General features: G+C 43.9%; 1 protein-coding gene across 2 annotated transcripts in view; it reads left to right on the forward strand.

Annotated features, from left to right (window-relative positions):
• The window catches only part of bbs9 (Bardet-Biedl syndrome 9), a 290122-nt gene that overhangs the window by 153424 nt on the left and 122906 nt on the right, over positions 1 to 13792 (forward strand). The gene's annotated exons all lie outside the window — the stretch shown is intronic.

Raw genomic sequence — 13792 nt, forward strand, 5'->3', positions numbered from 1 at the left:
GCATCAGTTACGAAACCTACGAACGAATGTGTTTTTGTTGTGACTGGTGTGGATTTACAGAATGAAAACATTAACACACACGCAGCAGCAGTGGAGGAAAAGTTTCCTCTTCACTCCACAAACTGACTCAAACTGATTTACACACGATTAATCAACACGAACCAGGATGTAAATCAGCTAAATGAGTCACCGCCCATCGTAAATAAGAAGCAGCAGCTACAGACTCAATCTTTTCCAAACATAAAGACCAGAGAGAAAGAAAAAGCATCAATCTTTATGTTCTTTAGAAATATTTTTCAGCAACAGAGAAAAACAAAAATGAACACGTGGCATGAAAATCTGAATATAATCTTTTTTAAAGAACAAATCACATCAGGATCACCAAGTCCTCTCCATTATTGTGCTATCAATTAATTTATGTGTTTAATTACTGATCAATTATAAATATATTGTCTTAACACTTGTTTGAACTCAGTTTTGACGCCTTAAAAAGAGTTGATCATCAACGAATCAACTAATTGATCCAGCTCTGTTTGTTTTAATCAGTTTTTTATTGATTTATCCTGTTTGAAAGTAAAATATAAAATACTGATGAACGTGACAGAAACTTTTTTTGGCATATTAATCAGCTCTAATCGATAACAAATAATCATTCATTCACATCAGGAACATGAATTCCTCTCCTGAGGTGGAGTTATTGTGTTTTTAAATTCATTTATGTCTCATTCCATGTGTTTAATTACTGATAAATTATAAATATATCGTCTTAACACTTGTTTGAACTCAGTTTTGACGCCTTAAAAGGAGTTGATCATCATTTAATCGGCCAATTTATCCAACTCTGTTCGTTTTAATCTGTTTTTTTTTCTGATTCATCCAGTTTGAAAGTAACCTACAATATTTTTTATTATTAAAAGTCCAACGTTTCGGTTGTTTAACCTTCTTCAGGGCATTTTTTTTTTTGGACGAAACGTTGGCCTTTAAATAATAAAATACTTTGCAAGTGAGAAGAACGTTTCTTCACCAGTGAAACTATAAAAGTACAGATGAACGTGATCCTCCTCCTCCTCCTCCTCCTCCTCCTCCTCCTCCTCCTCCTCAGCAGCTGAGCGGTGACATCGTCTCCGTCTCCGTGGCAACAGCTTCAGGTGTCAGACAGTGAAGCCGCGTGGGAGCGGCGGAGCTGCCAGGTTCGAGTCCTCAGACGTTCCCGTAGACACAACGAGGAGAAACTTAATAAACTCTCCAGTCGAAACCTCCCAGAACAACCTCCTTCCACCCCTCACCTCCTCCTCTTCCTCTTATTTTACCCCCTCCTCCTCCTCACCTCCTCTTCCCTCCTTCCTCCTCCTCCTCCTCCTCCTCCTCCTCCTCCTCTTATTTTACCCCATCCTCCTCCTCCTCCTCCTCCTCTTCCTCTTATTTTACCCCATCCTCCTCCTCCTCCTCCTCCTCTTCCTCTTATTTTACCCCATCCTCCTCCTCCTCCTCCTCCTCTTCCTCTTCATCTTCTTCTACCTCCTCCTCCTCTTCCCTCCTCCTCTTCTTCTTCTCCCCCCTCCTCCTTTTCTTCTACCACCTCCTCCTCCTCCTCCCTTCATCCTCCTCCTCTTTCCCCCTCCTCCTCCTCTTCTTCTACCTCCTCCTCCTCTTCCCTCCTCCTCTTCTTCTTCTACCTCCTCCTCCCTCCTCTTCATTTACCTCCTCCTCTTCCCCCTTCATCCTTCTCCTCCTCCTCCTCTTTCCCCCTCCTCCTCCTCTTCTTCTACCTCCTCCTCCTCCTCCTCCTCTTCATTTACCTCCTCCTCTTCCCCCTTCATCCTTCTCCTCCTCCTCCTCTTCCCTCCTCATCCTCCTCCTCCTCTTCTTCCTCTTCCTCCTCCTCCTCCTCCTCTTCCTCCTCTTCCTCCTCCTCCTCCTTCTCCTCTCTCTTCCTCCTCCTCCTCCTCTTCCCCCTCCTCTTCCCTCTCTTCCTCCTCCTATTCCCCCTTCTCCTCCTCTTCTTCTACCTCCTCCTCCTCCTCCACGTCTTCCTCCTCTTCTCCTCCTCCTCCTCCCTCTCCTCTTCCTCCTCCTCCTCCTCCTCTTCTTCCCTCTTCCTCATCCTCCTCCTCTTCCTCCTCCTCCTCCTCTTCCCTCCTCCTCTTCCTCCTCCTCCTCCTCCCCCCTCTTCTCTCCTCTTCCCCCCTTCATCCTCCTCTTCCTCCTCCTCCACCTCCTCCTCCCTCCTCCTCATCCTCCTCCTCTTCCTCCTCTTCATCTTATTCTACCTCCTCCTCCTCTTCCCCCCTCCTCTCCCTCCTCCTCCTCCTCCTCCCTTCATCCATCCAGCTGGACCGACCAAACCCCCTCATTATTCAGGCTCTGGGTGGGCCTCGACCTGTGTGTGTGTGTGTGTGAGGTCACCTCTGAACCTGTTGAGCCCCCTCCTCCTCCTCCCCCCCCCCCACCTCCTCCTCCTCCTCCTCCTCCTCCGGGCCTCAGTCTGGGTGTTAATCCCAGGTTGGGTGTCACGGCGGTGGGTCACACTGTGTAATTTAGTCCCCTGCTCCGTCTGGGGCCTCGGGGCCCTTTAGGACCACACACACACACACACACACACACACACACACACACACACACACTCTCACACACACACACACACACACACACACTGACCTCAGCAGCTGTGTGTGTGTGTGTGTGTGAGGGAGGGAGAGAGAGAGAGAGAGGGTGTGGATTTAAGGTTTTGTGGAAAAAAAAAAAAATTGTCTGCGCTTTTTTAGGTGTGTGTGTTAATGCATGTGAGCAGGAGAGGTTTTACATGTGTGCGTGTGCGTGTGTTAAGAGCTGATTCAACCATTTGTTATGTCTCTAAATAACAGACTAAATAGTTATTATTGATAATTAAATGATGATAATATTGATTAATCTAATCTTTTTACGTTGAGAGTCCAGTGTTACAGATGATTCATGTGTTTTATGACTTGACTTTTCCCTCAAACCTAAATATTTGCGACATTCTTCGTGTTGTTTCCTTACAGATATTTAATGTTTGGAAACTTGTGGATTTTTCCTCTCAGACTTAAAATAAAGTTTTCAGACTTCGCACCACTAGTGACTCACCGAGGAGTCGGGCGACGTTCACGATCACATCCACATTGTTTCTGAATGCCTCATTTACCAACGAGGTGAAAACAACAAATCACTGGCGCTGTCGTCTTTGCATCTGCTTCAGATCCTCGTCTTAATCATCATTGTAATGTTGAACGAATCACAACTAAAACCATCATGAGATCATTTTGGCAAATTGGCCCATTGCCATAATCCCTATAGTCATAGCAGTAGGTTCGCTACCTTTAATTGTCGGTGCAAGCTATTTTGAGAACGGCGGAGCGGAGCCGCGAGCTGCTCAGAGCTACGCTACGGAGGCTCATGGGATTTCTTGGTTTCCCTCATCAAACTAATGAAATACACAATCCAACAACTCCACAACGCTCTGGTGGACAAGTTGTGACCTGCACATTCACCACGCTATGAGATAATAACACAACGTTACCAGACAGAGTTGTTGTAGAGGGAAATACAGAGACTGCTTGATGAAAAACTGTCCCTGAAGGCAACGTGCATCAGCTGTTTTGCATAAATTTCCCTCTAAAACAACTCTGTCTGGTAACGTTGTGTTATTATCTCATAGCGTGGTGAATGTGCAGCTCACAACTTGTCCACCAGAGCGTTGTGGAGTTGTTGGATTGTGTATTTGATGAGTTTGATGAGGGAAACCAAAAAATCCCATAATGAGCCTCCGTAGCGTAGCTCTGAGCAGCTCACAGCTCTGCTCCGCCGTTCTAAGAATAACTTGCACCGACAATTAAAGGTAATGAACCTACTGCTATGACTATAGGGATTATGGCAATGGGCCAATTTGCCAAAATGTTGAACTATCCCTTTAACTGACTTATTGATTAGATCATTATCTTTTTCTTTACTGGAGATCTGAGTCTCCCTTAGTCACATCTTTTCACACATGGGGTGTGGTTGTGTTTTCATCTCTCCATATTTCAGACTCTGACTCTGACTCCCACCCAAACGTATCGGTGGTGGAGAATAAAGCTCTTTGTCCACGACCGTGTGAACACGCGTGGCAAAGAAAAGCAGAGGCCCCCCCCCCCCTCAACCCCCTACCTACCCCCACTTTCCCTCCGCTCGGCCTCGCCGTCCCAGAGAAAACACCAGAGCTGAGCCGACTCTTTGACGAAGCTGGACAGCCTCATAAATCACCGCCGCCGCCATGTTTTAGCAGCCGCCGCCGCCGCTGCTGCTGCTGCTGCTGCTGAACGACGGCCTGTTAAAGCGTCCCTGACAGCCGTGATTGAAAAACTTTATTTTTCTTAGCGTATAAACCCCCGACACCTTCTCACTTTGTTGTATTTTTACATTCACACACACACACACACACACACACACACTCGTCGTTCCTCCTCCAGCTCTGAGAAGCTCAGCAGCTCCGAGGAATGTGAAACCTGCCCTGAGTCGGGATTATCACTGCAGTTTGATGATGAAGTGTTTCTGGGTTTCACCACCCACCCACCTGACACATTCTTCTTCACTCTGTGGTTTTTGCCCCCCCACCCCACCCTCCAATCTCCCAGAATGCTTTGCACTGCAGTGAGTAAATCTAAGCGGCGCTGTGAGGTCGTGTTGTAGTCGGTGTGGACGTCTTCAGCTGCTCCTGCCAGACGGTTTCTGTAGTTTTAAAGGCCCAAATGTAGAAGGGAAAAAAAAGAGAAGGTGAAAAAGTATGAAGGAAAAATCCAGACTGGAAACTATAAAGTTCAAAGACTGAAACTTTATTTATACAACACCTTTCTTAACAATGTTAAGAGGTGCTGGCACAGATAGAAATAATATAAGATACGTGAAAACAAAAGAGAAAACAGTGACAAACAAACAACACAACCAATGGAAATGATGGAAATGACAAGTGGTGAATACGAAATATGAGGAGGAGGAGAAGAAGGAGGAGAGGAACCAAGGATACTCAGGGTGTATTCACACCTGCAAATTTGGTCCAGTTTGGGTCAGTGTGAAAGCACATCGCACTCTAATGCACCAAAACTAGTGCGGCCTGAGGATGTGGTCTCGTCTTGGTTCGGCTCAACTGCCAGGCGAACTCAACAAGTTTGAGCTAAAAGGGCTTCCGTAGTTGCTGACAACGGGTTAACGCAGCGGGGAGACGCCCGGTGCTCTGGTCCTACGCAGCTCTGACCCCACAGACGAAGCAGCAGCAGCAGCAGCAGCCGGTCGGTGCGTGTCCGCTGAGTCCGCTGAGTCGCTCAGACACCGGACAAGTCGGCGGCTCCGTCCCTTGTGTCCGCGGAGCAGCTGGTTACCGTAGTTACCGAGCAGCAGAGGTCTGCCCGTGTTTAACGTTTAACCGGGAGCTAACGGGACCGAGCTGGGTGAACGCAACCGGAAACCAGCCGGAAGTACCAAACAGAGTTATACATGCAAACAATATAGAAATAAATGACCAGAGCTACTAACAACCGGCCTCTTGAGTCTCCATCATGAAAGTTTTGTCAATCAGCGCTTCCAGATTTCAGCCGGTAGTCATGGAGACGTGACGTTCTCCAAGTTTGGTCCCGAGTGACAAAAAGCACGTGTGAACGCAGACGCACTAACTGAAAAATGAAACAATGTATCATTTTAACATTTGGTGCCGCACCAGGGTGCGCACTAAACAGGTGTGAATACACCCTCAAAGAGAAGGAGGAGGAGGAGGAGGAGAGGAACCGACGATAGTCAAACAGAAGTAATACAAAATAAAACAAACATCAGGATTTCCCACACGTCCTTGAAAACCTGGAAAACTATTGACCTTTCATAGAAAATAAGAGAAAAAGTGAAAAATATCCTGGAAAAAGTTGCTCCTGTCTGTGAGTTAACACAAACTTTTTGAAGGTTTGAACATGTGAAGTCTGCCGTCGATGTGAAACACAGAGGAGCAACAGAGGAAAACAAATATTTTGTCTGACCTTGACGTCGTTGTTATAAAATTAAAAAAGCCAGCAGCAGCAGCCGGCGACCTGGAGGTGACAGCGGTGATCAGTTTTCCTCCTCCAGTCACAGTTTCAGAGCTGAACAAATGGAAACAAACACGTGAATGAATGTAACTTCATTATAAACTGTCGTATGAATTAAAACAGTGAACATGATGTTGAGCTCAGAGAGGAGAAGAGGAAACAGATGAGGAGCTGACACCGGCCGACTGAGTGCAAACACAACACCATGATGTCATTAATATGCTAATTAGCGCATGATGTCATCGAGTGATGTTTGGGTCACTGGAAACCAAAATCCTGGATTTCAGGATTTCTTCTATGAAAGACGTTTCAAATTAGAGCTGGAACTTGATTAATTGAGCGAGTGCATCATTAATCACTGAAGTAAAGTAAGTGTTTAAGAAAATATACCCGCCGGGTTCTGGACTAACGAGTCACTGGAAGACGTCACAGCTTGGACTCACTGGGGTCGAACCTGCAGCCTGGCCCAATGCAGGAAACATGTGGGGAGGAGATTTTAGATGCAGTTTCCAGACGACAATGCAGCTCCGCTTCAGAAACCAGGTCGAGGATTTATTGATCATCTCCATTTTGTGTCTGAAACTGCTCCAGTGTTGCATCGACCTGCAGCAGGGATACTGTAGAAGAAAAAACATATATAGAACATATATCGTCCTATTTGGGCCTTTAAACTTTTCTTCTCCATTTTTAAGTAAAATAAACTCAAAAACTCAAAACATGATGCTGGAAAAGATGGATCTCAAGTAGAGTTGTCTTTAATTCACTTCAGAACAAAGCAAAAGAAAAACAACCCGAGTCGCATACATACTGTAGGCAAAAGATAAGAAAAATAAAGTTCAGAACTTCGTGCACTATGGTTATTATATTATTGAAATAATAAAACAGCTCATACTTGATCTTTAAAGGTGGCATAACTTTCTTTTCATTGGTCTCTTGTTGTTTTCAAGCTTTTATGTCATTTTTCATAAAAAATACCACAACAATACTTCACTCAAAATTGATAAATCACCATTCGTTATGCCAAGGAAGGGTTTAGCGAACTTTTGGAGTCATCAAAACTCTTTAGGAGTTGCAGGGGGGGTCCGGCTGGCAACGGGTTTTCATATAATGCTTTTGAATCGTCCAAAACACACACTATGAAACATCCAGATACCTCCATACTGCTCGTCTGTACTGACCCAAGTGTCCTGAAGCCGCCACATGAGAAAGTTGTTCGGAAATAAATAATTTGATCTCTGTTTTTAGCCTTGTTGTAGCAGCAGCTCCCAGTGGCTCTGTTGATGTAGCCGATGTCATATCTGGCCCTCTGCGTTGTGTTTCTCACGGACTGCCCTAGGTGGGGTTCGAACCCTGGTCTCTTGCACTGCAGGCGACGATGCTAACCGTTTCGCCAAAAGGTTGACAACCACTTGGCAATTGGGTTAGCACGTCCTTCACGGGTGAGTGAGTCCACATCCGTTACATGCGCATGCGTGAGATTTGCTGCAAGCTGTTTATTTCCAGAGAAGAGACATAAACTTAAATGTCGGCAGTGGCTCAGGTGGTGGAGCGGGTCGTCCAATGATCAGAGGGTTGGCGGTTCAAATCCCGCTCTGTACCGGTTGCTGCCGTAGTGTCCTTGGGCAAGACACCTTACCCACCTTGCTCCTGATGGGTCGTGGTTCGCGCCTTGCATGGCAGCTTCCGCCATCAGTGTGTGAATGTGTGTGTGAATGGGTGAATGTGATGTACTGTAAAGCGCTTTGGGTATCGTTCAGGTATAGTAAAGCGCTATATAAATCCAGACCATTTACCATTTAAATGTTTTCTCTGATTTCTGAAGAATATAAAAAGTAGAAATGCAGATCTTGCATGATGCATTAACTGTTTGATTCTTTTATAACAATTCATAAATACAGAGTTTAACAATCGTCTTCATAATAATATGTCTGTTCTTTATTATTAATCAGCTTTGACCTGAGTGCAGCAGGATAAAGAGGAGAGAAGAGGATGATGGGAGTTGGTTTTATCCAGTGTGTGTGTGTGTGTGTGTGTGCGTTCCACAGCGAGTGATAAACCCTGAGGTTGATCCTATCACCTCATCCTCCGCTCCTCTCCTCCGTCAACACTCCATCCAGACTTGAGTAAACAGCTCCTTCTTCTCCTCCTCCTCCTCCAACTTTTACCGTCTGTCTCCATCTTCTCCTCCGTCTCATCTCGTCTCTCTCACTCTGCTCCGTCTACTCCTCCCTCCCTCCCTCCTCTATCCTCCGGTCTTATCAGTCAAAGTGTAGACAGACGGTGTTATCAGCAGTGTGTGTGTGTGTGTGTTTTGCCCACAGACAATAGTGGTTACTGTCTGTCTGTCTGTCTGAGGAGATGCTCATCGCTCCGTCACTCGTCCTCCACGTCGCTCCGTCTCCAACGTTTGTTTATGTCCCAAAAGACGATCTCCGTCTCTCTGTCTCTTTCATTCATTCACAGGAAACACATTTCTTTAAAAAAAAAAACACCAAAAAAACAGCGCTATATGCAAATTTATAAAAGTGCAACATCTGCACCTGTTGTTGGACGTTTCTGTCCATTAATTAAAAGTCTTTAAATGTGTAGCTAACTGCTACAGTACTGTAGCAGCTAGCTTTTCTAAATCTTCATTATTTGGGGAATCATACTCACTCAGTTTTTAAAAACTACACTTCCCATAATTCCCAGGGAGATGGAAACTGTTTCAGAAAATAAGGCCACAAAAGAAAATGTGTTTTTTTGTTTTGTTTTTGTTTTTTACATCTGTCTTTTTAGAAGAAGCAAATATTTGATGTATTGTGTTTATTAAACACTGTAAAAAGAAATTCAAATTTTACGGAACATAATGTTTTAGAGGTGAATTCATGCAAAACCGCTGATGCGCGTTGCCTTCAGGGACAGTTTTTCATCATCAGTCTCTGCATTTCCCTCTAAAACAACTCTGTGTGGTAACGTTGTGTTATTATCTCATAGCGTGGTGAATGTGCAGGTCACAACTTGTCCACCAGAGCGTTGTGGAGTTGTTGGATTGTGTATTTGATGAGTTTGATGATGAGGGAAACCAAGAAATCTCATAATGAGTCTCCGTAGCGTAGCTCTGAGCAGCTCACGGCTCTGCTCCGCCGTTCTAAAAAATAGCTTGCACCGACAATTAAAGGTAACAAACCTACTGCTATGACTATAGGGATTATGGCAATGGGCCAATTTGCCAAAATGTTGAACTATCCCTTTAACAGACACAAACAAGGGCCGACAGGATGAATAGAAGTGTTTATTAAACTCTCTGAGCAGCAGCTTCACTTCCTCTCAGTACGTTGGTGGTTGCAGCAGTTTGTGGAGACGCTGCTGCTGCAGTGATGTCGTCTCTGATGAGGCAGCCAAAGGTCAAAGGTCAAAGGTCAAAGGTCACAGTGAACAGCTGAGATCAGATGAGAAGAAGAAGAAGATGTGTTCGTTGGCCATGAACTCTGTGTGTGTGTGTGTGTGTGTGTGTGTGCGTGTGTGTGACGGTGAAAGTTGGTGTCTGACAATTTGTAATGTTTAGGTTAACTCCCTGAAACACTTCACACACCCTGCACTGTTCCCGAGTGTGTGTGCCTGTGTGTTCTTGTGTGTTCTTGTGTGTGTGTGTGTGTGTGTGTGTGTGTGTGTGTGTGTGTTCCTGTGTGTGTGTGTGTGTGTGTGTGTGTGTGTGTGTGTGTGTACATGCAGGTGTTTGGCAGCAGGCGTCAGGCTCTACAACAGCACAAAGGAACTTAAATGAGACACATGCCTCGCCACTTGAGTGTCTTTGTGTTTGTGTGTGTGCTTGTATGTGAGTGTGTGTGTGTGTTTGTATGCGTCAGCGTGTGTGTGTGTGTGTGTGTGTGTGCGTGTGTGTGTGTGTGTGTGTGTGTGTGTTTCAGTGGAACAGTGAATCTGTTACTGTTCTTCCATTACTGAGGAAATGTGTTTCTGTGTTAGTGAAACCACATTTATTATTGTGTGTGTGTGTGTGTGGAGGGGATGTTAATGACTAATGTGTGTGTGTGTGTGTGTGTGTGTGTGTGTGTGTGTGTGTGTGTAACAGTATACATGGGTGTGTGTATTAGTCAGGAAATGGCCTCTGATTCCAACCGTCGTTAAACTGAGATTCTAATTGGCTCTTTAATTAAGACACGGAAACACTGAGCCTGAACACACACACACACACACACACACACACGGGGCCATTCATCTGACCCCACCATGAACCTTTTCCCCTGTTTTCTTTACTTCTTTCACTTCTCTTATTTCTTCTCCTCCTCCCAAGGTCTCAAGTGCAACTCTCTCTCACACACACACAGCTGTATATGTCTATGTTGTGTGCACATTTAAAGGGATAGTTGTCAAAATTTTGGCAAATTGGCCCATTGCCACAATCCCTATAGTCATAGCAGTAGGTTCGTTACCTTTAATTGTCGGTGCAAGCTGTTTTTAGAACGGTGGAGCCGTTCTAAAAACGCTATGAGATAAAAACACAACGTTACCAGACAGAGTTGTTTTAGAGGGAAATACAGAGACTGCTTGATGAAAAACTGTCCCTGAAGGCAACGCGCATCAGCGGTTTTGCATGAATTTCCCTCTAAAACAACTCTGTCTGGTAACGTTGTGTTATTACCTCATAGCGTGGTGAATGTGCAGGTCACAACTTGTCCACCAGAGCGTTGTGGAGTTGTTGGATTGTGTATTTGATGAGTTTGAAATCCCATTAGCCTCCGTAGCGTAGCTCTGAGCAGCTCACAGCTCTGCTCTGCCGTTCTAAAAATAGCTTGCACCGACAATTAAAGGTAACGAACCTACTGCTATGACTATAGGGATTATGGCAATGGGCCAGTTTGCCAAAATGTTGAACTATCCCTTTAAAGTGTTTTCATGACTGTGTGTGTGTGTGTGTGTGTGTGTGTGTGGCTTGGAGCTCGTCCATGCTGCTTGCTGTGGCTCACTGAGCAGGAAACATCTAATCTACCAGCTCTGTGCAGCAAACACACACACACACACACACACACACTCTCAGAAACACTCTGAGCCTTGTCCCTCGTCGTGTTGTTTGACTTTCACTAACTTCACTCATGTTTGACAGGAACTGGGTTTAAAGCTTTTTGGCCTCAGACTCTCTGTAATTCACCGACTCTCCTCCGCTCAACCAGTCACAGTCTGAAGAAGACAAACACACACACACACACTCACACACACTCACACACACACTTAGACACACACACACACCACGGTCCTGTTGAGTGAAGCTCCATGTCCTCAGAGCAGGTGGAGGCGTCTGAGCTGCAGAAGCTTTAAACAAATCAAACCTCATGAAATGAAAACTTATCTTTTCTCGTCTTTAATCCTGTTTCCACACGTTAATTGATCATTTATCTCTTGATATTAACTAAAATATTCATCTTTGAGTATTTTTACATCTAGAATTGATGTATTTTCTTCCTGTGAAACGGTTTCAGACGTTCAACGACCACCTCAGACTCAGTAACCAGATGTTTGCAGGATGAACAGATGATTTCTTAACTCTGAATGAATGAATGAAATTTATTGGTAACTCAGAGAGTATAAACTCTGGTCACAACCAAAGGATAGGGGCAGAAGCCTCAGCTTATACAGTATATAGCCCCCCCTTTTCTTACATATCAATCAAAACAAGAAGCATATACATACCTACGTACAGTACAAACATATGCATTATAAACACATAAACACACATATGTGTGGTGGTCTGGGAAAACTCTTCACATGGTGGGATTTTGACATTTTCATTTTTTGATATTTCCATGAACTAGAAGTTTTCATCAAACGTTATGGGCATTTTAATCTATTATGACCAAAAAAGTGAATGGTGAGAAAAATGGCTTTAACTAGAACGTTGCTGTTTTAACCCTCTAAAGATGAGCGTTTTACAAAACATTAAACAACTTCTGAACCGTTTATGATAGAGATGAGCTGTAAACTGTATCTGAATCGTGTGATGTTCTGCTTTCCGAGGGTCCTTGAATGTTACCTCAACAATAACAACGGACCTCCTCTCCTCTAGCGCTGCTGCTGCAGCTCAGCTGTGTGGCTCAGCTTAAAATGAAACGCTTTATTCGCCACAAAAACATAAAAATAAGTACTTTCTGTTTTGTTTTCTTCAAATATTTATTCACCATGATGTAGTAGGGAGTTCAAAGTACCAGAATCACACAAAATATCAAAATTGTGGAAATAGTACCTTTCCACCTATTTTGGCTATTTGCTACAACGTCAGCGACTTCCGACGGGTTTTCCCAGGCCGCCACACATATTATACAACATACATACATACATACATATACATACATCTATCTTTTCATAAGTAGTGATCATTATATTACTCATTGCTCTCCATTGGTTGGTTTCCCAATAGCAAGTCTGTATTTATCTATCATCATGTCTTTATACCTTTTCTTTAAACATATTGGTACATTTTTACTGTATTTTCATCAGGTAATGCATTCCATAACTTCACGCCACAAACAGAAAGGACACTTTGACACAAAAAGAACAATTATATCCAGAGCATGGTCAATCAGTTTGAGTCTGAAGATTTGATGGGTTATTCAAACTTGTGAAAAGAAAGTGTGCAACTTTCCATCAGAGCCATTTTCCTCTCTTTATTCTTCTCTTTATTTGTTTTATTTACAGTTTTCCAAGAGTTTATGTTGAACTCACATTGTAATTTTGGTTTTATACAGATCTTTTCTTCAGTATAGTGGTAGTTTATTTCAAAAATGTAAAAGAAAAGATGAAATTAGGTTTAAAAACATGATCAAACAGGAAGTCAAAAGAAAACATTAAAGAATGAAAAAACTAAGAAACAATGTAATCCTAATACTGGATATCAATAACATGTCTCTAAAATGAACAGTAACATCATTTTAAATATTTTTCTTTAGTTTTATCTTTATCATAAAGTAGGAGAAAAATAAAGACACTTTAAAAACAGGTCCAAAAACGTTAATGCATGATTTATAGATGAGTTTTATTTTGAAAAACCCTGATAATTGATCCAGTCTGACGACGCTCTGGGTGGCGTTCGCTGTTCACCGGGACGTTCAGACGCCATGTGAGGAACTCTTTGTGTGTGTCACTTTGTGTGGCGGGTTTTCACTTTTTCTTTTTCCTCCTCCTCCTCCTCCTCTTCCTCCTCCTCCTCCTCCTCCTCCTCCTCCTCCTCCTCCTCCTCCTCCTCCTCTTCCTCCTCCTCCTCTTCCTCCTCCTCTTCCTCCTCCTCTTCCTCCTCCTCCTTCGTCTCCGTGTGTTTAACTCTCGTCTGCGCTCTGATTGGTTCGTCTACAAGTTGCTTGTTGTAGCTACCAAACCTCATTCAGTCCATCAGCTGCAATTACTTCACCCAGACCACAGCCACATCGTTTGTATATACACCGTGTGTGTGTGTGTGTGTGTGTGTGTGTGTGTGTGTGGTTTCAACCATGCATTTCCATAGATAAGGCTGCTCATGATTTCTGTTTGTGTTTTTCGGTACATTTCTTGTGGCTTTTCCGTTCATGTGTGTGTGAATATACAAACACAACCATTTGTTTGTGTGTGTCCATGTGTGTGTATGTGTGTGTGTGGTTTGTACCTCCAGCAACAATGTCCATCATCGGCCCAGAGCTGAGGAGCTGTTGGACTCAAGTTCTCTCTGGGATAAAGAATAGTTTCATTTTCCTCGGCACAAA

This window comes from Trachurus japonicus, chromosome 16 (assembly GCF_045865225.1).
Source record: "Trachurus japonicus isolate A0001 chromosome 16, Traja_1.0".
NCBI classification, from domain to species: domain Eukaryota; kingdom Metazoa; phylum Chordata; class Actinopteri; order Carangiformes; family Carangidae; genus Trachurus; species Trachurus japonicus.